The sequence below is a fragment of the Tympanuchus pallidicinctus genome, unplaced genomic scaffold, assembly GCF_026119805.1.
Source record: "Tympanuchus pallidicinctus isolate F22 unplaced genomic scaffold, pur_lepc_1.0 scaffold25, whole genome shotgun sequence".
Classification (NCBI taxonomy): Eukaryota; Metazoa; Chordata; class Aves; order Galliformes; family Phasianidae; genus Tympanuchus; species Tympanuchus pallidicinctus.
Window position 1 is genome coordinate 1,235,509 of NW_026294742.1, and position 12,610 is coordinate 1,248,118.

Consider the following 12,610-nt stretch of genomic DNA (forward strand, 5'->3'; position numbering starts at 1 on the left):
CTCTCCTGCAATGCACAGGGACACCCACAGATCCATCAGTGCTCAGAGCTCCACTCAGTCTGACCTTGGGTGTCTGTAGGGAAGGGGCACCACCACTTCTCTGGGCAGCCTGTGTCAGTGCCTCACCACCATTATTGTAATAAACTTCTTCCTTATATCCTATATATAGTCCAATTCTCCTCTCTTCAAGTTAGAAACCATTTCCCCTTTCCCTATCACAACACATCCTGCTAAAGAGCCTGTCCCCCTCCTTCTTATGACCTCCTTTTAGATACTGACAGATGCCCCTTCACACAGGAATGCTGAAGGTCTGTAGTTCTATTGACCTAATGTAAGAAAATAAAAATAATCTTGAAAAAAGGCTACTCCCTCCATATGCAGTTCTTTCTCAAGAGAGGGTCAGCAGCTGGTAGAAAAGGCATGTTGCAAATCAAGCTCAAGGTGCACATGACAGATGTGGGACTGGAATAACACGGATGTCACAGCCTGAGATTCAGGTACAAAGCACAGGCTGTATGAGAGCCATCATGCAGGATTAGGAGGAGTGAAATCTGTCTGCAGCACTGCAGCAAAAGCAGAAATAATGCTGGAAAGACAGAGCCAAAGAGCTGCAGAGTAACCAGCAGAGTTATGCGGGGACCAAAGCATGCTCCAGCCATCCTGTGCCATGGCTAACAGTATGAGATCTGCAGTCTTGACCCAAGACTGGTCACCTCGTTTGTGGATGTCTAAAAAAAGAGGCATGGTTGGTTGCAGTGGGGAGGACCTTTACATACAAGATAATTCTGCTCATGAGAAATAAATCAGAAACATTTGGAGAATAGGGTGTGTAAGATATTACTGCCTGAGGGCAGCAGGAAATTATGAGAATAATAGTGCATGCATGTCTTCTGCCATTATTTACCTTGGCATTCAATAGGACATGTGTAGTTGCCTGAGCAACTTCCACATCCCAGGGTACAAACACTACATGGAGATCATTCTTCCCTCAGACACCCTCACATCCCAAAACTTGAAGCAGCAAGGCAGTTTCACTGGTAAGGCAACCAAAGGGATGAAGGCAAACTCACATCTCAATTCATTTTTCATGAACCTATGTAGAAAAACTACAAGAAAAAAATCGCAATGTAGACATGAGACCCCTCCCAAATTCAGGTGACACTCACACGACATCACAAGTTTGCTTTGCAGCTGGAGACTTGAGGGTGCACCAGCAAATTTGTAGGACAGTGTCACACTACAGGGAAACTCAAAAAAAAAAAAAGGCAAAACCAATGAAGGTTAGTAAAAGTGAAGGGGGATGCAAGAAGTAAAAACAGAAGGGGAGAAAGGAGCCATCAGTTGCTAGAAGCATAACAGAGCTTTATAATTACTCATTACATGGGACAGGCAGCAGCAGTTCCCAGATTCCATGGTTTCAGTGGCTGCACTGCTGGAGACCAAGGGTGTCCACGATGCCCTGGGGAACCTGAATGGGATCAATCGTGCCAGGACAGAGCTGAAACACTGCGAGCTCACTTCCAATGGAGAAAGGTCTCTTCCTTTTCTCTTACAAGTAAAAACACATTAGCAAGGTTATCCTCAGAGTCACATCATTTATTATAATAAATCCATTCAGATTCTGAAAAGAAAGAGGGACACAATGTTAAGATGAGCAGGAGAGCAGTGAAAGAGATAAATCATTTACTGTCACAATTTTCCATTAGTTATTCTCATATACAGTAACGTTGTCTTTCCCCACACTCTATGTGATTTATTCCTCATTTTGCATTTGACCCCAGAACCTCAGAGTAGTTTAGAAGGATTAGCCAGTGGGAAAGCAGCTGGGGAACAATAATATAGATAACTGATTTGGGATTCTGTTTTTTGAGCTCCATATGTGAGTGAAAAACATTACAAAATTTTCTCCCTTCCATTGGATGAGGTATTTGGCTTTTTGTCCTTCTTGTTGCCTACAACCAGAGCTGTTATATGTGGATAAGTGCCTTGTCCATGCTTAAAATCTTGCAGTGATCTCATGCTTTTACAAAGGTTTCTTAACATCCAGGTTTCTGAGGCCACAGGACAACCCAGGGCCAACTTTGCCTTAGAAGAAGAGAAAAGTCCATTTCTTAGATTTTTCCAGTTCTGGATAACAGTAAAAAGTGGAGCAAATGAACAAACAAAGAACCGCAGTTTAATTAATTCCATCTTTGTTTGTTTGTTTGTTTCTTTGAATTCATATTTTAAATGTCCTGGTTGAAGTTTTTTGGTTGCTGGAGTTTGTAATAAGGACATTAGTTTATGCACGGTCATGTCTGACTCAAATAAGGGTGGATACGAATGCTTACACCCAAACGACAACGTTTGCCATTATCCTGTTCAGAAAATTCCGCTTGGGAAGCAGACAAGATGTTATGTACCTTAGGTGGCCTAACATAGTGCAGTGTAAAAACAAACCAGTATTTCACCAAACAGCCTCCATGCCAAAAGCTCTGGGCACACACCGATGAACGGGGAGATGCAACAGCAGGAAATAACTCTCAGGGAGAGGCAAACCTGTAGCAACTCACTGTGCAAACTGGGGCACTTGTGGAGCAGCTCTGAGGTAGCTCCTGCTCATCTAAGAAGTACTGAGGACAGGTGGCCATCACTAACTATGGTAGAGCTGAGAACTGGAAACCTGCTCCAGCTGGTGAGCTGTGGGCACCAAAAAGGTGGACTCAGATACTCTGGAAAACCATACCTTCTTCTTCAGAAGAAACAAAGTTTCCTTACTGACCGGCTCTTTGGTTATGTACCAGCAGTTTGCAGATGGGAAGACTGAAAACAAGGCACCAGACATCCTTCTGCTTGGCCTGCAGGAGGGCAGCCTTGTGGGACAACCTGACAGTCTGTCCAACGCCTGACTTTGTTTCCTCATTTGGAAAGTGAAGAGTACATAATGTGATACTATCACCAAGGTTGGAAAAGATCTCCAAGATCATCCAGTCCAACTGTACACCTATCACCAGTATTTCCCACTAAACCACATCCCTCAGTACAACATTTAAACATTTCTTGAACACCTCCAGGGATGATGATTCCACTCCCTCCCTGGGCAGCCTGTTCCATCACTTGACCACTCTCAGAGTATTTTCTAATGTCCAACCTGAACCTCTCCTGCCACAGCTTGAGGCCATTTCCTCTCATCCTATTGCTTGTTACAAGGCAGAAGAGGCCAACCCCAGCCTCAGCATGGTTGACTTCATGGGATTCCCAGCATGCGACTACAGTAGTTCTGAGATCCTCTGAAAAGGATATTATACCTTTCAATTTCCAGAGTGCACCAGACACTTCCCACTGAGCTCATTTCAGAAAAGGCTCCAGAAAGGCGACACAGAATCTTACTAACAAAATCTCCTGCCTTTCTGTGTCAGAGGAGCTGATGGTCCCCTAAGCTTAAGCTCTTTCTGTGTGTTTGCAGGAAAGCTGATGTTCCACTTCTCGCCCTGAATGCCTGCTATAGGCACCGTGGGGCAGGCTGCCAGAGCCGCAGCAAAACCCATTGGAGGGCTCTTCTTGTTAACACACATGTTCCATCCATACTTCAGGATGCCTTCGGGCACTGGCAGGTTCTGGAGAGGTCATTCATACAGCAGAATGAGGGTGAAGGTGAATGGGAGCTCTGAGAAAAGCCCAGAGGCATCGTGTTCTGCTAACACTCATACACACAACATACCTGCCTGTGTTCTTCTGCTCGAAAACTTGTGCTTGAATTTGCAGTCTACAAACAGACTCGTTAAACGGAGGCAGATTTGAAGCAAAGTCAAGCTGACAGCCCTGTGCAGGAGCGAGCAGCAGGCAGCTGATGTGCAGCCGGCTCTTCCCAGGCTGCAGGAACACACGTGGCTCTGCACCCCCTGAGCAGAAATTACCCTTCTTGCACTGCGCTGAATCAATGCGATGCTGCAGGGCACGGGGGCTACCAGCTGAGAGACACACAGGAGTGCTATTTGCTGACAGAAAGGGGACACTTTCCTGCCTCTAACCTCAACTAAGGAGGCACAAGGGGCTGCTGGTGGAGCCAGCATGAGAACAGCAGTGCAGGGGGACAGAGCACCACAGCAACTGCTGAGCTCTTGGTGCATGGGAACTGGGAGTCTACCTGCTGCACAGCCCCTGTTAAGAACAGGTGAGGAAGGAGCAGTTCGTGGACTTGACACCCACCTCACTCCTTTGCAGGCCAATGCAGAGCTATTCCTGCTTTAATCAGGGAGATCGGGGCTGCTAGCTCTGCCGGGCCAGCATACAGCAAGGGACAGCTGGGCAGCCCTGCACATTCTTTTCTCTTGCACATAGTAATAATTATTATGAGCAGATCCCTTGAAAACTTCCACAGATGGATGGATCCTTTGTTTGATGGAGTTAGGGAATAAGGCCAAACCCTGATGTTGCCCCACGGGCTAAACTGGGTGCATGCAAGCAGCTGCAGCCAGCACCGGATCTCTCAGGCACAGCGTTTGGGAGTGTTCTTTACCACTCTCATTCTCATCCCACCCCTCTCCAGGCAGAGATAGACCTGTCCTATTCCACTCCTTGTTTTAAAGTAATATCTAGTGATCACATGCATCACAGCATAGCAGACATGAGCGAGGAGGAGGCAGGCACTGGCAGGCTTCCCACAGCTTCTGGTGTGATTCATGTTCCTGTACTCTGACCTGGAAATCCTAGCGTTCATTCCCCTTTCACAGGAGAGGAGAAGCAGTGAGATAAGGAGGAAAATGTCAGAACGAATTTCACCCAAATTAAATGTAAGGCAGGGCTTCCACCGCACTGTCCTTGTGCCTTCCTCCCTAGACCCATGTCATCCTGATTACTGTGATGGGAGAAAATGATTATTTTAGATGTGTATAAGCCAGATCACAGAGGAGAATTTAAGGTGGAATAAATTCAAGAGAGTACAGAATGTATCAGACTACAAAAACCAAGATGCAACCCAACTATATGCAAACAATGTGAGTTTGGGGCTCCTCGTGCCTCGTATCTTCGATAGATCACCAGCTCTGGAATCAGGGAATTACATAGCAGTTGATACTTCCAATTAAGAGAGAGCTTCTGAAATGCATAGAAAGATCTGGAAACAGAATCATTTAAAGCCATCTAATAAGCAAAAGGAAACCAGGACAACCTCTTTGTTTCTGGGATCTGATTTATGACTTTCGTGCACTCTGAATGTTCCATAGTCGTATAAAGAAACACATGAAGTCAGCTGGAGATTCTCCTCTCCTTTAAAAATATGAGCTATAAATTGGTATGAAGGAGTGGAACTCCAGTGTTTTAGGTTTTTCCAGCAACAGCTTTAAGCTAAAATGTTCAGCACTTTCCAGTTCATTCCAACATGCACATAGGGTGCAGAAAACTTCTATTTCTGTGCATATTGAGTTCAAGATTTCAGCTGAGGATATAGAAACACCTATGCATGGTCAATATTAATGCATTTTAATTATATATAACACAGTATTAACAGTTGCACCGACTTGCATTGGAAATCATTTGGCCAAACAACCATGCATTATCAAGCAAAGCATCATAGCAATTAAGATTTATAGCATTCTCACAAAAACAAGCCAAATAACAATAGCATTAGGAGGTAATAATTCAGGCTGGTACATCATGAAATTTCATAGAACTAATGGGAACAAAAAACTTAACTTGAATACAATGTCAGTGCTGCTTTTCTGTAAGAATTCCTTTGTTTCCTCACCCCAAATGAGCTGGCACATACGGCAGAACCCCCTGTCCTCTAACAGGATTCCTGTCTGCTGTACAGCTCCAGCCCATGGCTCCATCTCTGCTCATGTCTGAGGGCTGTTCTTGATCTGTGGTTCTCTTCTCCCTGGCCAAAAATCCACCACAGGATCTGAGGGATGTGTACTAAAGATTAAGGAGAAGCAACTATGACATTCCCTCCTCTAAAGAACCAAACAATTATGCTTGTGCTCATCATGAAGAAAGAGGAAATTATGGACAGCCAAGGGCACAGAGCTGGAATCACCCCAGCTGTTCTCTAATTCAAAGCTGAAAGTTTCAAAATCTTTCCTGTTTTAGAATAGTGGTAAAAATGATGGTACGCAGCCACGGGCTGAGGGCTGCTGCCTCACCCCGCAGATGAAAAGCACGAATGTTCACCTCCAGCTTTATTCCTCATAGAAAAAACCTTTTGTGGGGAAGGGAGGGAATCTAAAATTAAAGTTCTCTGAGGTTGTCTCAGGTATCTTCATCTTTTGAAGAGCAAGGAGACCAATCTGCCGTGCACTGCATGAGCTTGTAGGACATACTGACTTCCCATACCATGCAATCTACTGCTTTCACTTCAGTTTTAGTTTTAGTTCTCCGCTATGTGAATTTTCACAAGTCTTCTGCTGGCTATAACACTGCTTCTGGGGAAAAGAGGGGTTGTCTTCACTGCATGGATTTGGTAAGCAAAGAAGACCAGAACATGCTGTATCTGCTAATGCAAAAGTGAAGCTCTGTGGCAGGTACAGGGCTGCTTGGACTGTGAACTGTTGGGATGAGCGATGCAACAATATATTGGCATTGGTGTTCTTGATTTTCCTGTTTCTCATCTTTACATTTAATTCTGACATTTAAATCCCAGCCACTTCTGTCCACATCCTGCAAGTAACTTTGTACAATGGGAGCAGGTTAGCCACTCAAAGCAAACACTGAATGCAGGCCTGGAGTTCAGCTTTGGACGAGACTGAGCGTGGCAGCATGCACCGAGTGCTCTGAGTACCCCTGCTGTGTATTTGGCTCAGGGATACCCCAGAGACCAATCGTTCTTTCGGGTCTTTGTATCCCAGCTGGGGGATGTGGTGCTTATAGAGCAGAGCTCTGAGTACTGCCAGGAGAAGCTCAGTTAATGCATTCTCAAACCACGCTGTTGCATGGCAAATAGAGGTGATTAGGAGGACACTCACTTCAGAACTGCACTATTGCTCCAAATCAAAACACTAATTCAGGCAAAGTTTCTTTCAGATGAAAAGTAATCACTGATACAGGGTCCTGGACAAGTGGGGTTCTGATAAGGGTTAGTTGTCATTCATACAACCATTAAAATGAATACCAGAAGCTCTATGTCTTATAACACGTAGCTGTCCTTAATTTACTTAACTCCCCAGCAAATCTTCCCCCAAACACAGGAAAGCCTCAGATTACATACGGTGGAAAGATGGATGGCTTATGGGAAGCCCATCCCTGATCCCTTCCCCAAGAGCACCATATCCTTTGCCTGAACAATGGGGAGAAACATATTTATTTTTCAAAAGTAGTTGGTTATATTCTCATGCTGTGCATAGGACATAAAGACTTGAAGATATACAGTCCTGGCTGTGGTTGATAAATATCACATTCTATGTCACATTGTGTGAGGATACAACACAATAAGCTGGCACAAAACCAGTGATCATCCATCGCAAGGACAGAAAGAGGGAAAGGTAGAGGAGAACTGCAGCTTTTCTTCCACAATATTGGTGGTTTCCACTGTTCCCGTAGCAAAACTACGGGAACAGAGCTTTCCCAGGGCTTCCAGTACAGCAGCACCTACCAGAATCCAACCCCAGCCCACAGCTTCTGCTCCTCAATATGAGGGATAACAGCCGTAGGGCAGTAAGAGCTAACCATACCAATTCAGAGAAAAATACCAAAGCCCAAACCCAATGCTGTGACCCACTCAGCACAGGTGTTGGGTCCATGAAGAAGATGGGACAACTCAGACAGGGTCCTGGCTTTGCTTCTAGAATAACTCATTTATTGTTGGGTTGTTTTCTTGGACAAACGTACACATTCATATTGAACAAGGGGACATATTACTAGGGGACAACGAGGTGAAATACTTCCTTGGCAAAATCTTTCAAGCTTTGTATAACATCACCTACCTGAAGAGAAGATTTAGACCCGTTACCATTTTTCCAAGCTAGACAAAAAAAAAAAGACGATCGTATGATACCTGCCACTAAAAGCATCCAGTACCAACCAGACAGCATAACCTGCATAGCTCAGGCCATCTTAGTGATCCCTCAGGATTCTGTGCTGCTTAACACTCTCCCTCCAGCAGCAGCACTCAAAGCACTGAAGGGCAGCAGTCTGGTTTGACGCCAGCCTTGCCGAACTGTCTGCACTCATTGCACAGCCCCCACTTGGGGGAAGCGAGATGAGATCCAGGATAAGACCCTTTCAGGACAGATCCTTTCCCTCACCCTTGTTTCTGCCTATAGATTTGCCCTCAGCAAACATCCCTTCAGTATTCCTCCTGTCCAACCAAATCAAATGCTCTGAGATCCACGATGTATCTTTTTATCCTTCCACAGTTTGAGGGGAAATGGCGAGGAAGAGCAGAGGGGACCAGGCTGCTTACTCCTGCTGCATAGATTTAAAACAAAGGGGATGTTCTGCTATTCTGATCGTGTAATTTTTCTTAATCCTGTCATAAATCACATCTATTTTTCCACTAATCTAATAGCCTATTTTTTTTTTTTTCACCTATAAGAAACTCCCACCTACTGTAATCTGCCATTTATTGTTCATCTTGGCACTCTGTACAGCATGCTGGACTTGATTTCTTTATTCACATTGCCCCCCTGGTGCACCAAACAAAGCATCCCTTTTCTTCAGGTCAGGCTTCTGTTGCTGCTCCTCATTTTCTTGAGAAAATCCCTAACATGTTTCTTTCCCGTATCCTTCAATCGCCAATTGACAGCTAACTACTCCCCCTCTTGGATGTCAGCCTATTTATTCCTCGCATGTTGTACATCAGGATGAGGCTGTAAATTCCTCCAGGCAGGCATCTGCTTAACCTACGTGTTCTGAAAAAAATGTCGGTTGGGTCAGACTGATTTTTCATGTGAGAAGGGCAGAACGAAAGAAAAGAGCCGTAGGAAAAGGGGAAAAAAAGGATGGGGGGGCCGGGGGGGGGAAACAAAGGCTGCAGGAATGAGGGGAAAAAAAGATAAATGAAAACAATTGCTGAAGAGTGGGAACAGAGAAAGAGCTAATGTATTTGAGGAAAACGCAACATTAGCGAGCGCAGTATGATTTGACAAGTGTGAACAAGCCCACACCAATGCTAAAAAGCACTACATCTGGCAATGTGTCAATGTTTAAGGCAGCACTCTGCTTCTCCTTCCCATGCTGGGTTTCTGCATCCGCGATATTCCCTCGGATCTGCCTCTAAGCCGCTCGGGGCTCTTGGAGTATGTTTTGGAGGTGGATCGGACAAGGAACAGATAAAATCAGTAGTAATTAAAGTTATTACCATTCCCTCCCTCCCCAGGTTACCTTGTTAGAAAAGAAAAGATCAGCAAAACATTTCAAAACGCTGATAAACAGCCAAACACGGGGAACCATTTCATGCAGAAATGTTGGGGTTAAGCATATGGCGTTTAACCTACCCATCCCCTTGGGTGTATTACTTTTACTCTAGCAAATGCACGGCAATGAGATCACTCGTCTTTTGGAATACAGCAACAGTTCTGGGGCACTCAGTTCAGCAGCTGCAGAATCTTAACTAGAGCAGGATGCATATGTGGAAGGAATTCTTAAAATTTCCTCTAACAACTTTCTTCGGGAGCCCACGTTCATTTTTCTTTTAGGAAAGTTAGGCTCTCTCCCTGCTACTACACGATAAACTCCCTTTGTAGATATGCATATAGATTTGATTGTAAGGCTTATCAGTGCTTTTTATTGGTGTGTGTATATATATATATATCATACACACTTGCTGTTTTTATGGCCATAAAAACTCAAGACTTTCTCCATTCATATTGACAGTTTCCAGCAGGTTTATCCCGTGTTGCTTAAACTAGGAGTCAGGCTGTCTTCTATACTTCAGCTGTGCTCACTCACAGCTTTTTGCTCATTTGTTACCTCTGGGTGCACTGGTGGGGATTCCACCATCCCAGCTGAGAGCAGCAAGTCTCACCCTTCTCTGATACCAGCTAGAGAGTTCTGTACTTCGTATAATGAGATCTCTCATGGCCTTTGATTTTGGAGGTGTTACGGAAGCAAAATATGACTCCTCGATAGCTCGTACTTTATGACTTTAATTCAAATCAAACTTCCTATTACCACAGTTTTGCTCCTGTACAGCTCATGTGAGCAGATTGTTGTTTATTCTCATATGTTAAAGCATTTGGAAACTATCAGTCAAATGGAGGAGGTAGACAAGAAGGGAAATTCCCAAGATTTTAAGTGTAGGGACAAAAGCAGACCCGGATTAACAGGTGCAATTTTTGTTATTGCCAGATTTATTCTGTGTGTAGTGGGCAGAACTTAAAAATCAAGGTCCTAATAAATCAGATTTATCATTTGGACTAAATACATATGTGTATATTCTGTGCAGTGTGTCCTGTGCTGCTATGGAACTCCTCAGAATTCTTTTGTTTTTGGCAGTAAAATGGTTCCTGTGGCAACACCATCGGATGTCACAGAAACGGGGAACATGAGGTCATAAATCCTTCAGAGGGGAAAATAAAATCACAAAGGAGGCCCAAAACTATACGTATTTGGGGTTAATGTTGGCTTCTTTGTTCTCTGACAGTTTCGCTCTCTTTTCTTTTTTTCTTCTTTTTTTAATATTAAAATAAATAATTTCATGAAAGAAAGAAAGAAAGAAAGAAAGAGAGAAAGAAAGAGAGAAAGAAAGAAAGAAAGAAAGAAAGAAAGAAAGAAAGAAAGAAAGAAAGAAAGAAAGAAAGAAAGAAAGAAAGAAAGAAAGAAAGAAAGAAAGAAAGAGAGAGAGAGAGAAAGAAAGAAAGAGAGAAAGAAAGAAAGAAAGAGGGAAAGAGAGAAAGAGAGAAAGAGAGAAAGAAAGAGAGAAAGAGAGAAAGAAAGAGGGAAAGAAAGAAACAGCGGAAAGATTTGTCCCAGGAATTTCCTGTTGGCTGCTGCCCAGAAAACAGAATACCAGCAATAATGTGAACAAGGCAAGTTCCTCCTAAGCCTGCATGGATCTTCCAAGCCTCCAAACCCTCCTATAACTTGGCTGGAATCTGACAGAGCTTTGGAGATGTTGTGAAGTCTGCGAGAAACATTCCAGCTCCAGCTCTACTCCTTCCCCCTCCTCTGGACTTTAATGCAGAGGAATCCAACAGGTCATGTTATTGAAATAAACATCCGACTACCGCACCGTGAGGAATGCTTTAAACAACTTGCTTTGTGAAATGAAAAAGCAGGAGGTTGCATCTGCTGTAGTGCTTCCCGAAATGCAGCGTACGGCCAACAGAGCGGAGCAGACCAGAGCACGAGAGATGGGACTGTCAGCCAACGGCAGGCAGTTCCAGGCATTTCAAAGGGAAGAGCCAAGAAAGCCTGTAGAAAGCAGGTAGTGCTCAAACAACACGCTCATGAGTTTTAGCAGTCCGTGGTCAACACACACCTATGTATGCACGCATATTTACACACTTTGGTTTCCATTTTCCTCTCTACACCTTGGTAGAACCAAGCTGTTTTTCTCTCGCAACTACTGCATTTTCCACAGCATGCCATGAAAACCCAAGGGATGGTAACAAAAAAAGAGTGTCAGCAGCCAAAGCCCACATACACGCAGCCTTCCTGGCTCCTCAGGCCCATCCAGCCAAGGAAGTCGGGCAGAGATGGAGCAGAACTTAACCATGGAACCAGCCACCTCTTCAGGAACCTGCTGGCCCAGCCAAAGAGAGACCTCCACTGGCTTTCAGATCATGTGAATGTTTTAAGAACTGAGTTTTTAATTTGCTTTATATGTTGATGTGTATTTAAGAGTGCAGGCAGTTTGTTTCACAGTTTCCTTCTCAAGACATCTTTAAAAGGGTTTCTGATGTAGACTTTGCTCTTTTCTTAGGTAATGCAATGGAAATTTTTCAGTAAGAGATATACTCGGTCTTTGGAATAAAGCACGGCAGCAGAAATAGGGCCATGCAAATGATCCAAGGGATGGAGCACCTCTCCCATGAGGAAAGACTGAGGAAGTTGGGCTTGTTCAATTTGGAGAAGAGAAGGCTCCAGGGAGACCTCGTTGTGGCCTTCCAGTACTAGAAGGGAGCTTATAAGCAGAGGAGGAGCAATTATTCACACCGTCTGATAGGATAAGGGGGAATGGATTTAGACTAAAAGAAGGGAGATTTAAGAGAGATGTTAGAAAAAAATTAATAACTTAGATGGCAGTGAGGCGCAGGCCCAGGCTGCACAGAGCTGTGTGTGCCCCATCTCCAGTGCTGCTCCAGGCCATGGATGGGCCCTGGGCAGCCTGAGCTGGTGGGGGCGACCAGCCCAGGGCAGGGGAACTCAATGACTTTTAGGTAAAATCCCCACCAACCCAAGCCGTTCCACAATTCAATGATTCAATGAATCTATGATTCTATGATGTAGACAGATAATGCTTTATAGGCAAGTCCAAGCATCCAAAATTCATGAATCAGGAACTTGAAAAGACATTTGCTCAAATTAGATACTGTATTAAAAAGAATGTGTTTAAATTATTTTTTTTTTTCTAGCCTTAACAGTGCACTTAATTTCTAGTTCAAGTTTTCCCTCCACTAAGAAAACCAAAAGTCCCCCTTCAAGGATCTCCCATATTTGCGTTACTTCAGGAGCTGGAACTTCTCAGAAATGC